General features: G+C 43.8%; 1 pseudogene; it reads left to right on the plus strand.

Moving 5' to 3' along the window:
• The window catches only part of LOC112814958 (transcription factor SOX-12-like), a 6,780-nt pseudogene extending 2,705 nt beyond the window's left edge, over positions 1–4,075 (plus strand).
• The last annotated feature ends 5,995 nt before the right edge of the window (positions 4,076–10,070 follow it).

Consider the following 10,070-nt stretch of genomic DNA (forward strand, 5'->3'; position numbering starts at 1 on the left):
GTCTGTTTTTGTGCCAGTACCATACTGTCTTGATGATGACAGCTTTGTAATAGAGCTGGAAGTCCGGAATTGTGATGCCGCCAGCTTTGCTTTTCTTTTTCAGTATTCCTCTGGCTATTCGGGGTCTCTTCTGGTTCCATACAAATTTTAGGATTATTTGTTCCATTTCTTTGAAAAAAGTGGATGGTATTTTGATGGGGATTGCATTGAATGTGTAGATTGCTCTAGGTAGCATTGACATCTTCACAATGTTGATTCTCCCAATCCATGAGCATGGAACGTTTTTCCATTTCTTTGTGAGAAGAGCCCTACTTTTAAACAGCTGGTGAGAGAGACTATGGACTGGGCCAGTGAGACTGAAGGGAGGGTCCGCGTAGTGGAGGTGTGCCGTTTACGACTTTTTTTCCATGTGAAACCTCGGGATAGCGCTGCTGTCTGAGGAGGTTGTGTTCAGTTCCGGGGTGCCCTCGGGGACCCTGCCACATTACTCCCCAAGTCCCCGCTCAAGTCTTGCCCCTCCGGCCGCCCCACGCCCCCTTCTGCCCTCACTACCTGTATCTCACCGGCGTGTGTTCACCCTCCTGGGTGTGCACACACTCTCATTCATACACACACAACTCTCAGGAACAAACGGTCCCAGAGTCCTCCTGGACCCCTGCCCAGGGTCTCCACAGGTTTCTGCCCCACGCGTTCCCGTCGCTGACAAAGCCACCAGCTGCCCCCTTTAAGCTTGGTGCTCCGGCTCTGGGCCTTTCTCACGCTCTCTCTCTCTGTCTCTCTCTTTCTCTCTCTCTCTTTCTCTTCTTTCTTTTCTTTTTTTTTTAAGAAAAACAACAACAAAGAGACAATGAAAAAACCCAGAAAACGTCATGTGAGTGAAGAGATGTCACTGTCTGTGGTCTTGGAGAACGTCTAGTAGTTGAGGGGAGGGATCCCTCTGATCTGGGGCACTGGCACCCACAGCAGGACTCCGCCAGCCTGATGCCAGGACTGAATAAAGTGTATTTGCCCCGACAAAAAAAAAAATCACTTCAGTCACCCCTGGAGGTGGTACTATCCCCAACTTATTTGTAGCTCTCTTTAGAAAGTGAAGTCTCTTTGTCCTTGCTTTAAATTTGAGGCATGAGGAAAAGTCCCACTGGAATCCAGTTAAAGCTCCAAAGGGAGCTCTGCTTGAGCTGGACCCCCAGCACAGAAGTCACAGCTCTAGAAGACATTTACTGAGGGGACCACACTTCTTATTTCACAAAGGGAGGAAAGAAACCAACCAAAGCATCACCTCTCAGGGGCTGTGCAGACCCTTGTGGGCAGATGGGACATCAGAGGCAGAAATGGCTGAGTGAAGACTAGAACTAATGAAAGAAATGATCCACAGGATGATATGGACGAGAAGAGCAAAAAAATAAGAGATGGGAAGATGATGGGAATAGCAAATGAGATGAGAGAATTTGGGAAAGGGAGAAGATGGTGGAGGAGAGGAGAGACTAGAGGCTGGGGTCAGGGAGGAGACTGCACAAAGAAAGAGACTGGGCCACAGCTGGCCCTGCAGGACCACAGCAGGAGAGGCCCTGCAGCTGGTGAATGAGAATAAGGGCTTGTGGTTACCACTTTGCAGCTGATGCAGGTGACTCTGGGCTAAATCTGTCCCCTTTCCCACCATGCAGTCTTCTGAGGGATCAGCAGGTAGGGAGAGGGGAGAGCACACCTCTCTGGGTGCCACTTTAACAAGTGCACTTGAACATAGCCCCAAGGCCCTGGAGGAGGTTGATCCTGTAACTCCTCGATAAGAAGTAAGGATGAAGGATGGGACCTTTCTAAGATAGCTTTGGTCTCAGCAAGAATTGTGTAGAATTAACAGGGTCAAGGAAGCCATTTAAATCCAAATCCCTGGGGCGCCTGGGTGATTCAGTTGTTAAGTATCTGCCTTGGGCTCAGGTAATGATCTCAGGGTCCTGGGATAAAGCCAGAGCCCCCAGTCCGGCTCCCTGCTCAGAGGGAAGTCTGCTTCTCCCTTTCCCTCTGCCCCTCCCCACCGCCATGCACACGGGCCCTCTCTCTCACTCAAATAAATAAAATCTTAAATCCAAATCCCTAATGAACAGTTTAGAAAGATTTCTTCTTCCAGTACCCATCCCCATTCCTTAAAAGAGTGCATTCAGGCAAATTGCTCAGCACAGAGCCAGGCACCTTGATGACATCAGTCAATGTTAGCTCTCATTAAGCAGCTCCCAGTACCCAGTATGGCCCAGTGCTCAGGAAATATGGGTGGGGAATGAATAAGCTTATTGGTCAAAGGGTCCAGGTCTAATTTAGTGGTCCAGATCCCACCACCAGGGCCAGATATGAAGGCTGAATTCTCTCACTTCTCAGGAGCTCTTGGTCTTGCAAACCTTCTGTGTGTCACCTTGTGTTGCCTTCTGGGACGAGCTGGACATAGTGGTACACCTGGGGATCGTGGGAACCCGGGAGGAACCACTGGACGTTTTAACTTGAGAAGGGAAGGAGTGTGGTGTCCAGGAGCAGAACAGGGCAGGAAGTGGGAGAAAACCAAGTCTCTTGGACAGGCCTAGAACCAGGGAGCTCAGGGACATCTTGTGCCTTACGGCTCAAAAAATGGTCTGTGGACTTATTCCGCTCAGCATAACACCCTCCAGTTCCATCCACGTCGTTGCAAATGGCAAGATCTCATTCCTTTTGATGGCTGCATAATATTCCATTGTGTATATATACCACATCTTCTTTATCCATTCGTCTGTCAGTGGACATCTTGGCTCTTTCCACAGCTTGGCTATTGTGGACATTGCTGCTATAAACATCGGGGTGCACGTACCCCTTTGGATCCCTACATTTGAATTTTGGGGTAAATACCCAGTAGTGCAATTGCTGGATTGTATGGTTGCTGGAGTGGTTGGGGGTGGGAGGGATGGGGTGGCCGGGTGATAGACATTGAGGAAGGTATGTGCTATGGTGAGCGCTGTGAATTGTGCAAGACTATTGAATCACAGATCTGTACCTCTGAAACAAATAATGCAATATATGTTTTAAAAAAAGAAGAAGAAGAGGATAGCAAGGGGGGGAGAATGAAGGGGGGGAAATCGGAAGGGGAGATGAACCATGAGAGACGACGGACTCTGAGAAACAAACTGAGGGTTCTAGAGGGGAGGGGGGTGAGGATGGGTTAGCCTGGTGATGGGTATTAAAGAGGGCAGGTTCTGCATGGAGCACTGGGTGTTATACGCAAACAATGAATTGTGGAACACCACATCAAAAACTAATGATGTAAGGTATGGTGATTAACATAACAATAAAAAATTTTAAAAAAACTTACAGAGGAAAAAAAAAGGTCTGTGGACAAGGGCATCAGTATCTCCTAGAATCTTGTTTAAAATGCAGAATCTCAGTCCTCACCTCAGACCTACTCACTCGGTCTGTATTTTCACAAGATGCCCAGGCTTGCTGCAGTTAAAGTGAAAGTTTTTGTAGCATTGACCTCATCCCCAGCTTTACCTTGTACTTAAACGGGCTGCAGTGGTGCCAGCAGAGGGCAGTGCTGCAGAACTCACCAGAGTGGCCTGAGGGAGGACGGCAAAGATGTCATCCTAAGTAAGGATGAAGGATGGGACTTACTGGAGGCTGTTCACAGGAGGCTGTTCACAGTTAAGAACTTTGGGCAAATGCTGGAATATCTTCTTTGCGCAAAGACAAATGGCTCATTAATGCACCTGGGTGGCTCAGTCGGTTGGGCGTCCTACTCTTGTTTTGGCTCAGGTCATGATCTCGGGGTCATGTGTGGAAATGGTCATGTGTTGGGCCCTGTGCTCAGTGAGGAGTCAGCTGGAGATTCTTTCTCTCCCTCTGCCCCTCCCCCTGCTCCTGCAGGCTCTAAATAAATAAATAAAATATTTTTAAAAATTTCAACTGAGTGCATTTTAAAGATCTTACTGGTCTTACTCATGAGTCAGGCAGCATCCCATTTGCAGATAGAAAGGAGCTCTGAAGAGCTGTATGAAATGAAAGACTTTCATAGGCAGAAGAGAGCAGGACAAAAGTTACTAGCAAAGAGTGGATTGTTTCAGGCAAGGTCACCTTCTTTTAGGGGCAATGAGGTAATCTGGTAATTCCAGATTCAACCTAGAAGAGATTGAAACTGTAATTAAGTTAGGTATTAAGTCTTGGTTTGGCAACACGGGCTTACAAGTCACTCCATTTGGAAAACTATTGTCTTTTTATTTTTATAGATTTTATTTATTTGAGAGAGAGAGCATTTGCAAGCACAAGTTGGGGGAGGGGCAGAGGCAGAGGGGAAGCAGACTCCCCACTGAGCAGGGAGCCCGACTCTCAGGGCCTCGATCTCAGGACCCTGGGATTGTGACCTGAACAGAAAGCAGATACTTAACCGACTGAGCCACCCAGGGGCCCCGTCTCTTTTTTTTTTTTAACATTTAAGTTCACTGAAAACCTCCCCACTAAGTTTTAATGTATATAAACATATGAGGGGCTGGGGAATCCATGAGAATAAGGCTAGGTCCTTGTACTGGAACTCCCAGAGAAGGTATTGTCTGGGTGTAAGGTATCAGGTATCCTTGAGGCAAACCCAGCTGCATGCGTATACAACCGATTAAGTCAAACAGGACCCTATGATCAGAAGGCTCTTCACTTGGTTTGGTGCTCTGCTGTCACCATCTTGAAATTCTTAATCATTTCATCTTTCAACTTGTGTTTTTTAAGTGAATTCCTTTGGGACAATGGAGCATGCACATGAACAGAGGAAATCCATGCAGTATGCATGTCCATCCCGTTCTGGCTGCCTCATCCAAATGTAACATTCGTGGTGCCCCACGAGTACAGAATCCAGGGGATCAGCAGTCTGTAGGAGTTCACAGAGACTCAAAATGACTTCAAAGGAATTGTGTCATGAAAGCCACTGGCTTCCACAGAATGTTGGGAAAATGTGTGTGCCTCATGAAATAAAATAAAGAGATACGTTCATTAGATTACTCCTTTCTGCCTGTGGACACCGCCAAGTAAGCATCATTAAAGTCTCCCCTCCGACCCCTGTCATGTCTAAGTCAGAGTCTCCCAAAAAACCTGAACAGCTGCAGAAGCGCTTCGTCGGTGGTTTGAGCTTTGAAACAACCATTGAGAGTCTGAGGAGCCATTTTAGCAATGGAGAATGCTTACGGACTGTGTGGTAATGAGAGATCCGGACACCAAGCGCTCCAGAGGCTTTGGCTTTGTCACGTATGCCACTGTGGAGGAGATGGATGCAGCCATGAACGCAAGGCCACACAAGGTGGATGGAAGAGTTGTGGAACCAAAGGGGGCTGTCTCAAGAGAAGATTCTCAAAGACCTGGTGCCCACTTAACTGTGAAAAAGATTTTTGCTGGTGGCCTTAAAGAGGGCACTGAAGAAGATCATCTAAGAGATTATTTTGAACAGTATGGGAAAATTGAAGTGATCGAGATCGTGACTGACGAGGGCAGTGGCAAAAAGAGAGGTTTTGCTTCCCTTCTTTTTTTTTTAATGTAGAATTATTTATTGACATGTAAAGTTACTCATAATGTTAAATTAAAAAATCAAATTACAAAATAGTAGATATAGCATGATCTCATTTTTATAAAAAGAATAGCTATGTATACAGACACCTTGATCTAAACGTTAGCAGTGATATGATTATCGATGATTTTATTTTCTTTGTAACTCTTCGTACTATCTAAATTTTAAAAATAACATTCATTTGATTCATTATTTTCTAATTACATGATTCTCATTTTGAAAAAATCAAGTAGATTTAAAACAATTTCTTGTTTGTTATAAAATTTCACTTGGACATAGAGTAGTCAGTGAGACAACATTAGAAGCAGCCTGGATTTCTGAATGCAAATTAAAACGTTGGATTATATTCACCTTGATGCTATTTATGATTAAAGTGGGCCTCTTACAAAATGATCATTATGATACCTTCATTTCTGTATAATAGTTATTGTTTTAATGACCATAATTATCCATTAGACTCTTCTCTCTCCTCTTATTCACATTCCTTCTCAGGATATGGAGAATGGAATACATTATCCTATCCTGTGTTTTAGATGTTTGAAAGTAGCAAACACAAATCAGCCGCCCAGCATTCTGGCTCCAGGTCCTCAGCACACGCACTGCAGCCATCTTACCCAGAAAATGAGGTTTTGCTTCTGTAACATTTGATGACCATGACTCTGTAGACAATATTGTCATTCAAAAATTCCATGCTGTGAATGGCCACAAATGTGAAGTAAGGAAAGCCCTATCTAAGCAAGAGATGACTAGTGCTTCATCCAGCCAAAGAGGTGGAAGTGGTTCTGGAAACTTTGGTGGTGGTCATGGAGGTGGTTTTGGTGGGAATGACTTTGGTCATGGAGGGAACTTCAGTGGTTGAGGTGGCTTTGGTGGCAGTGGAGATGGGGTGGATCTGGTGCAGTGGGGATGGCTATAACGGATTTGGTAATGATGGAAGCAAATTTGGAGGTGGTCGAAGCTATAATGATTTTGGCAATTACAACGATCAATCCTCAAATTTTGGACCCATGAAAGGAGGAAATTTTGGACCCATGAAAGGAGGAAATTTTGGAGGCAGAAGCTCTGGCCCCTATGATAGTGGAGGCCAATACCTTGCCAAACCACAAAACCAAGGTGGTTATGGTGGTTCCAGCAGCAGCAGTAGCTACGGCAGTGGCAGAAGGTTTTAATCACTTACAGGAAACAAAGCTTAGCAGGAGAGGAGAGCCGAAGAAGAGACAGGGAAGCTACAGGTTACAAGAGATTTGTGAACTCAGCCAAGCACAGTGGTGGCCGAGCCTAGCTGCTACAAAGAAGACGTATTTTTCCCCATCAAAATACCATCCACTTTTTTCAAAGAAATGGAACAAATAATCCTATAATTTGTATGGAACCAGAAGAGACCCCGAATAGCCAGAGGAATATTGAAAAAGAAAAGCAAAGCTGGCGGCATCACAATTCCGGACTTCCAGCTCTATTACAAAGCTGTCATCATCAAGACAGTATGGTACTGGCACAGAAACAGACACATAGATCAATGGAACAGGATCGAGAGCCCAGAAATGGACCCTCAACTCTATGGTCAACTTATCTTTGACAAAGCAGGAAAGAATGTCCAATGGCAAAAAGACAGTCTCTTCAACAAATGGTGTTGGGAAAATTGGACAGCCACATGCAGAAGAATGAAACCGGACCATTTCCTTACACCACACACAAAAATAGACTCCAAATGGTTGAAAGACCTAAACGTGAGTCAGGAGTCCATCAAAATCCTAAAGGAGAACACAGGCAGCAACCTCTTCGACCTCAGCCGCAGCAACTTCTTCCTAGAAACATCGCCAAAGGCAAGGGAAGCAAGGGCAAAAATGAACTATTGGGATTTCATCAAGATAAAAAGCTTTTGCACAGCAAAAGAAACAGTCCACAAAACCAAAAAACAACCGACAGAATGGGAGAAAATATTTGCGAATGACATATCAGATAAAGGGCTAGTATCCAAAATCTATAAAGAACTTATCAAACTCAACACCCAAAGAGCAAATAATCCAATCAAGAAATGGGCAGAAGACATGAACAGACGACATTTTTCCAAAGAAGACATCCAAATGGCCAACAGACACATGAAAAAGTGCTCAACATCGCTCGGCATCAGGGAAATCCAAATCAAAACCTCAATGAGATACCACCTCACACCAGTCAGAATGGCTAAAATTAACAAGTCAGGAAACGACAGCTGTTGGCGGGGATGTGGAGAAAGGGGAACCCTCCTACACTGTTGGTGGGAATGCAAGCTGGTGCAACCCCTCTGGAAAACAGTATGGAGGTTCCTCAAACAGTTGAAAATAGAGCTACCATACAATCCAGCAATTGCACTACTGGGTATTTACCACAAAGATACAAATGTAGGGATCTGAAGGGGCAACTGCATTCCAATGTTTATAGCAACAATGTCCACAATAGCCAAACTGTGGAAAGAGCCAAGATGTCCATCGACAGATGAATGGATCAAGAAGAGGTGGTATATATACACAATGGAATATTATGCAGCCATCAAAAGGAATGAGATCTTGCCATTTGCAATGACGTGGATGGAACTGGAGGGTGTTATGCTGAGTGAAATAAGTCCATCAGAGCAAGACATGTATCATATGACCTCACTGATATGAGGAATTCTTAATCTCAGGAAACAAACTGAGGGTTGCTGGAGTGGTGGGGGGTGGGAGGGTTGGGGTGGCTGGGTGATAGACATTGGGGAGGGTATGTGCTGTGGTGAGCGCTGTGAATTGTGCAAGACTGTTGAATCTCAGATCTGTACTTCTGAAACAAATAATGCAACATATGTTAAGAAAAAAGAAAAAGAAGAAGATAGTAGGAGGGGAAGAATGAAGGGGAGTAAGTCAGAGGGGGAGACGAACCATGAGAGACAATGGACTCTGAAAAACAAACTGAGGGTTCTAGAGGGGAGGAGGGTAGGGGGATGGGTTAGCCTGGTGATGGGTATTAAAGAGGGCAGATTCTGCATGGAGCACTGGGTGTTATGCACAAACAATGAATCATGGAACACCACATCAAAAACTAATGATGTGATATATGGTGATTAACATAACAATAAAAAATTTTAAAAAATAAAATAAAATAAATAAAATTTAAAAAGGCATAAAAATGAGATAAACTAATTTTAAACGTGGCGGCCTAATAGTACCATTAGCTAATTATCTCAAGGTCCTCTGTAAACATAAGGATTAGCTTATCATTAGTGATGTACAGAATAAAGCCAGAATTCAAAAAAAAAAAAAAAGAAGACGTGTTTTAGACAATACTCATGTGTATGGGCAAAAAACTCGAGGACTGTATTTGTGACTAATTGTGTAACAGGTTATTTAAGTTTCTGTTCTGTGGAAAATGTAAAGCATTCCAACAAAGGGTTTTAATGTAGTTTTTTTTTTGTACCCATGCTGTTGATTGCTAAATGTAATAGTCTGGTCATGACACTGAATAAATGTCTTTAAAAAAAAAAAAGAAGTAAAATAAAAAGTTAAGTTAGTTTTTTGCATGATTTCTACTGTTCTAGCAAAAACAAAATGCATATGCATGTATAAGCTACCAAATATGAATTGAGTAATTTCAATTATTTCACATACAAATTAAATATTCTCTTATTTCATTCAAAACTAACATTGCACAATATAAATAATAAAATTCATAATAATTTAAATTTTTAAAAATTTCCTTTACTTAGAACATTAAATAGCAATTTAAAAAATCATCCCAAGTACAGAAAGGCTGTGGAATAAAGGAAAAAACTTTATATTTTAGTACATTTAATGGCACTTTTTTCCTGCTTTTTGAACAAGGGGCCCCACATTTTAATTCTGCAGTAGGTCCAACAAACTATGTATCTGGCGCTGGCTTGAGGGAAAGAAGCAGGGAACAGTTGGTGCCAGTGACCTGGGCTGTCAAAGGTAGTATTTGCCTCTGGTCTTCAAGTAACTGGATCCAACTGAAACAGGATGCCTGGAGAGGTGTGCCTGTTCCTTAGCAGGCGAGGACTATGCTTATTTTTTTTATATAAAGTGACATTTCTTTCCTTTTACTGCTTTCCCCCAGAAATGCTCTTTGATTCCATTTGTGTGTGTGTGTGTGTGCGCGCGTGTGTGTGTGTGTGCATGTCCCTTCCAAAAAACCTCTTCTGCCACGAAAAAGTGAGGGAAAAGGGAAGGATGCTGCATGTAGAAAAGAGACCCAAACAGTCCCACTGGAAGGTGCCAGCCGATCAGAGGTGAGGCTGGGATGGAACCACAGGCTGGACTGAAGGGGATGGTGTGAGACTTAGGGAGTCCAGGCTATGTTGTGGTAACAAACAAAAACCAAACTTTCCTATGCGTGTCTGGTGTAGACCAGGCAGCCGCTTGCCATGTGATGGCTTGGACCCAGGCCCTTTGCATTATGTGGCTCCACTTCTCAGAGTCCCTCACTTCCTGGCACATTAATTCCATCCATTTTCTATTGGCTAAAACCAGTCACATGGCCCCAA

This window comes from Callorhinus ursinus, unplaced genomic scaffold (genome assembly GCF_003265705.2).
Source record: "Callorhinus ursinus isolate GAN/ISIS: 27379988/994484 unplaced genomic scaffold, GSC_fseal_2.0 scaffold88, whole genome shotgun sequence".
NCBI lineage: Eukaryota > Metazoa > Chordata > Mammalia > Carnivora > Otariidae > Callorhinus > Callorhinus ursinus.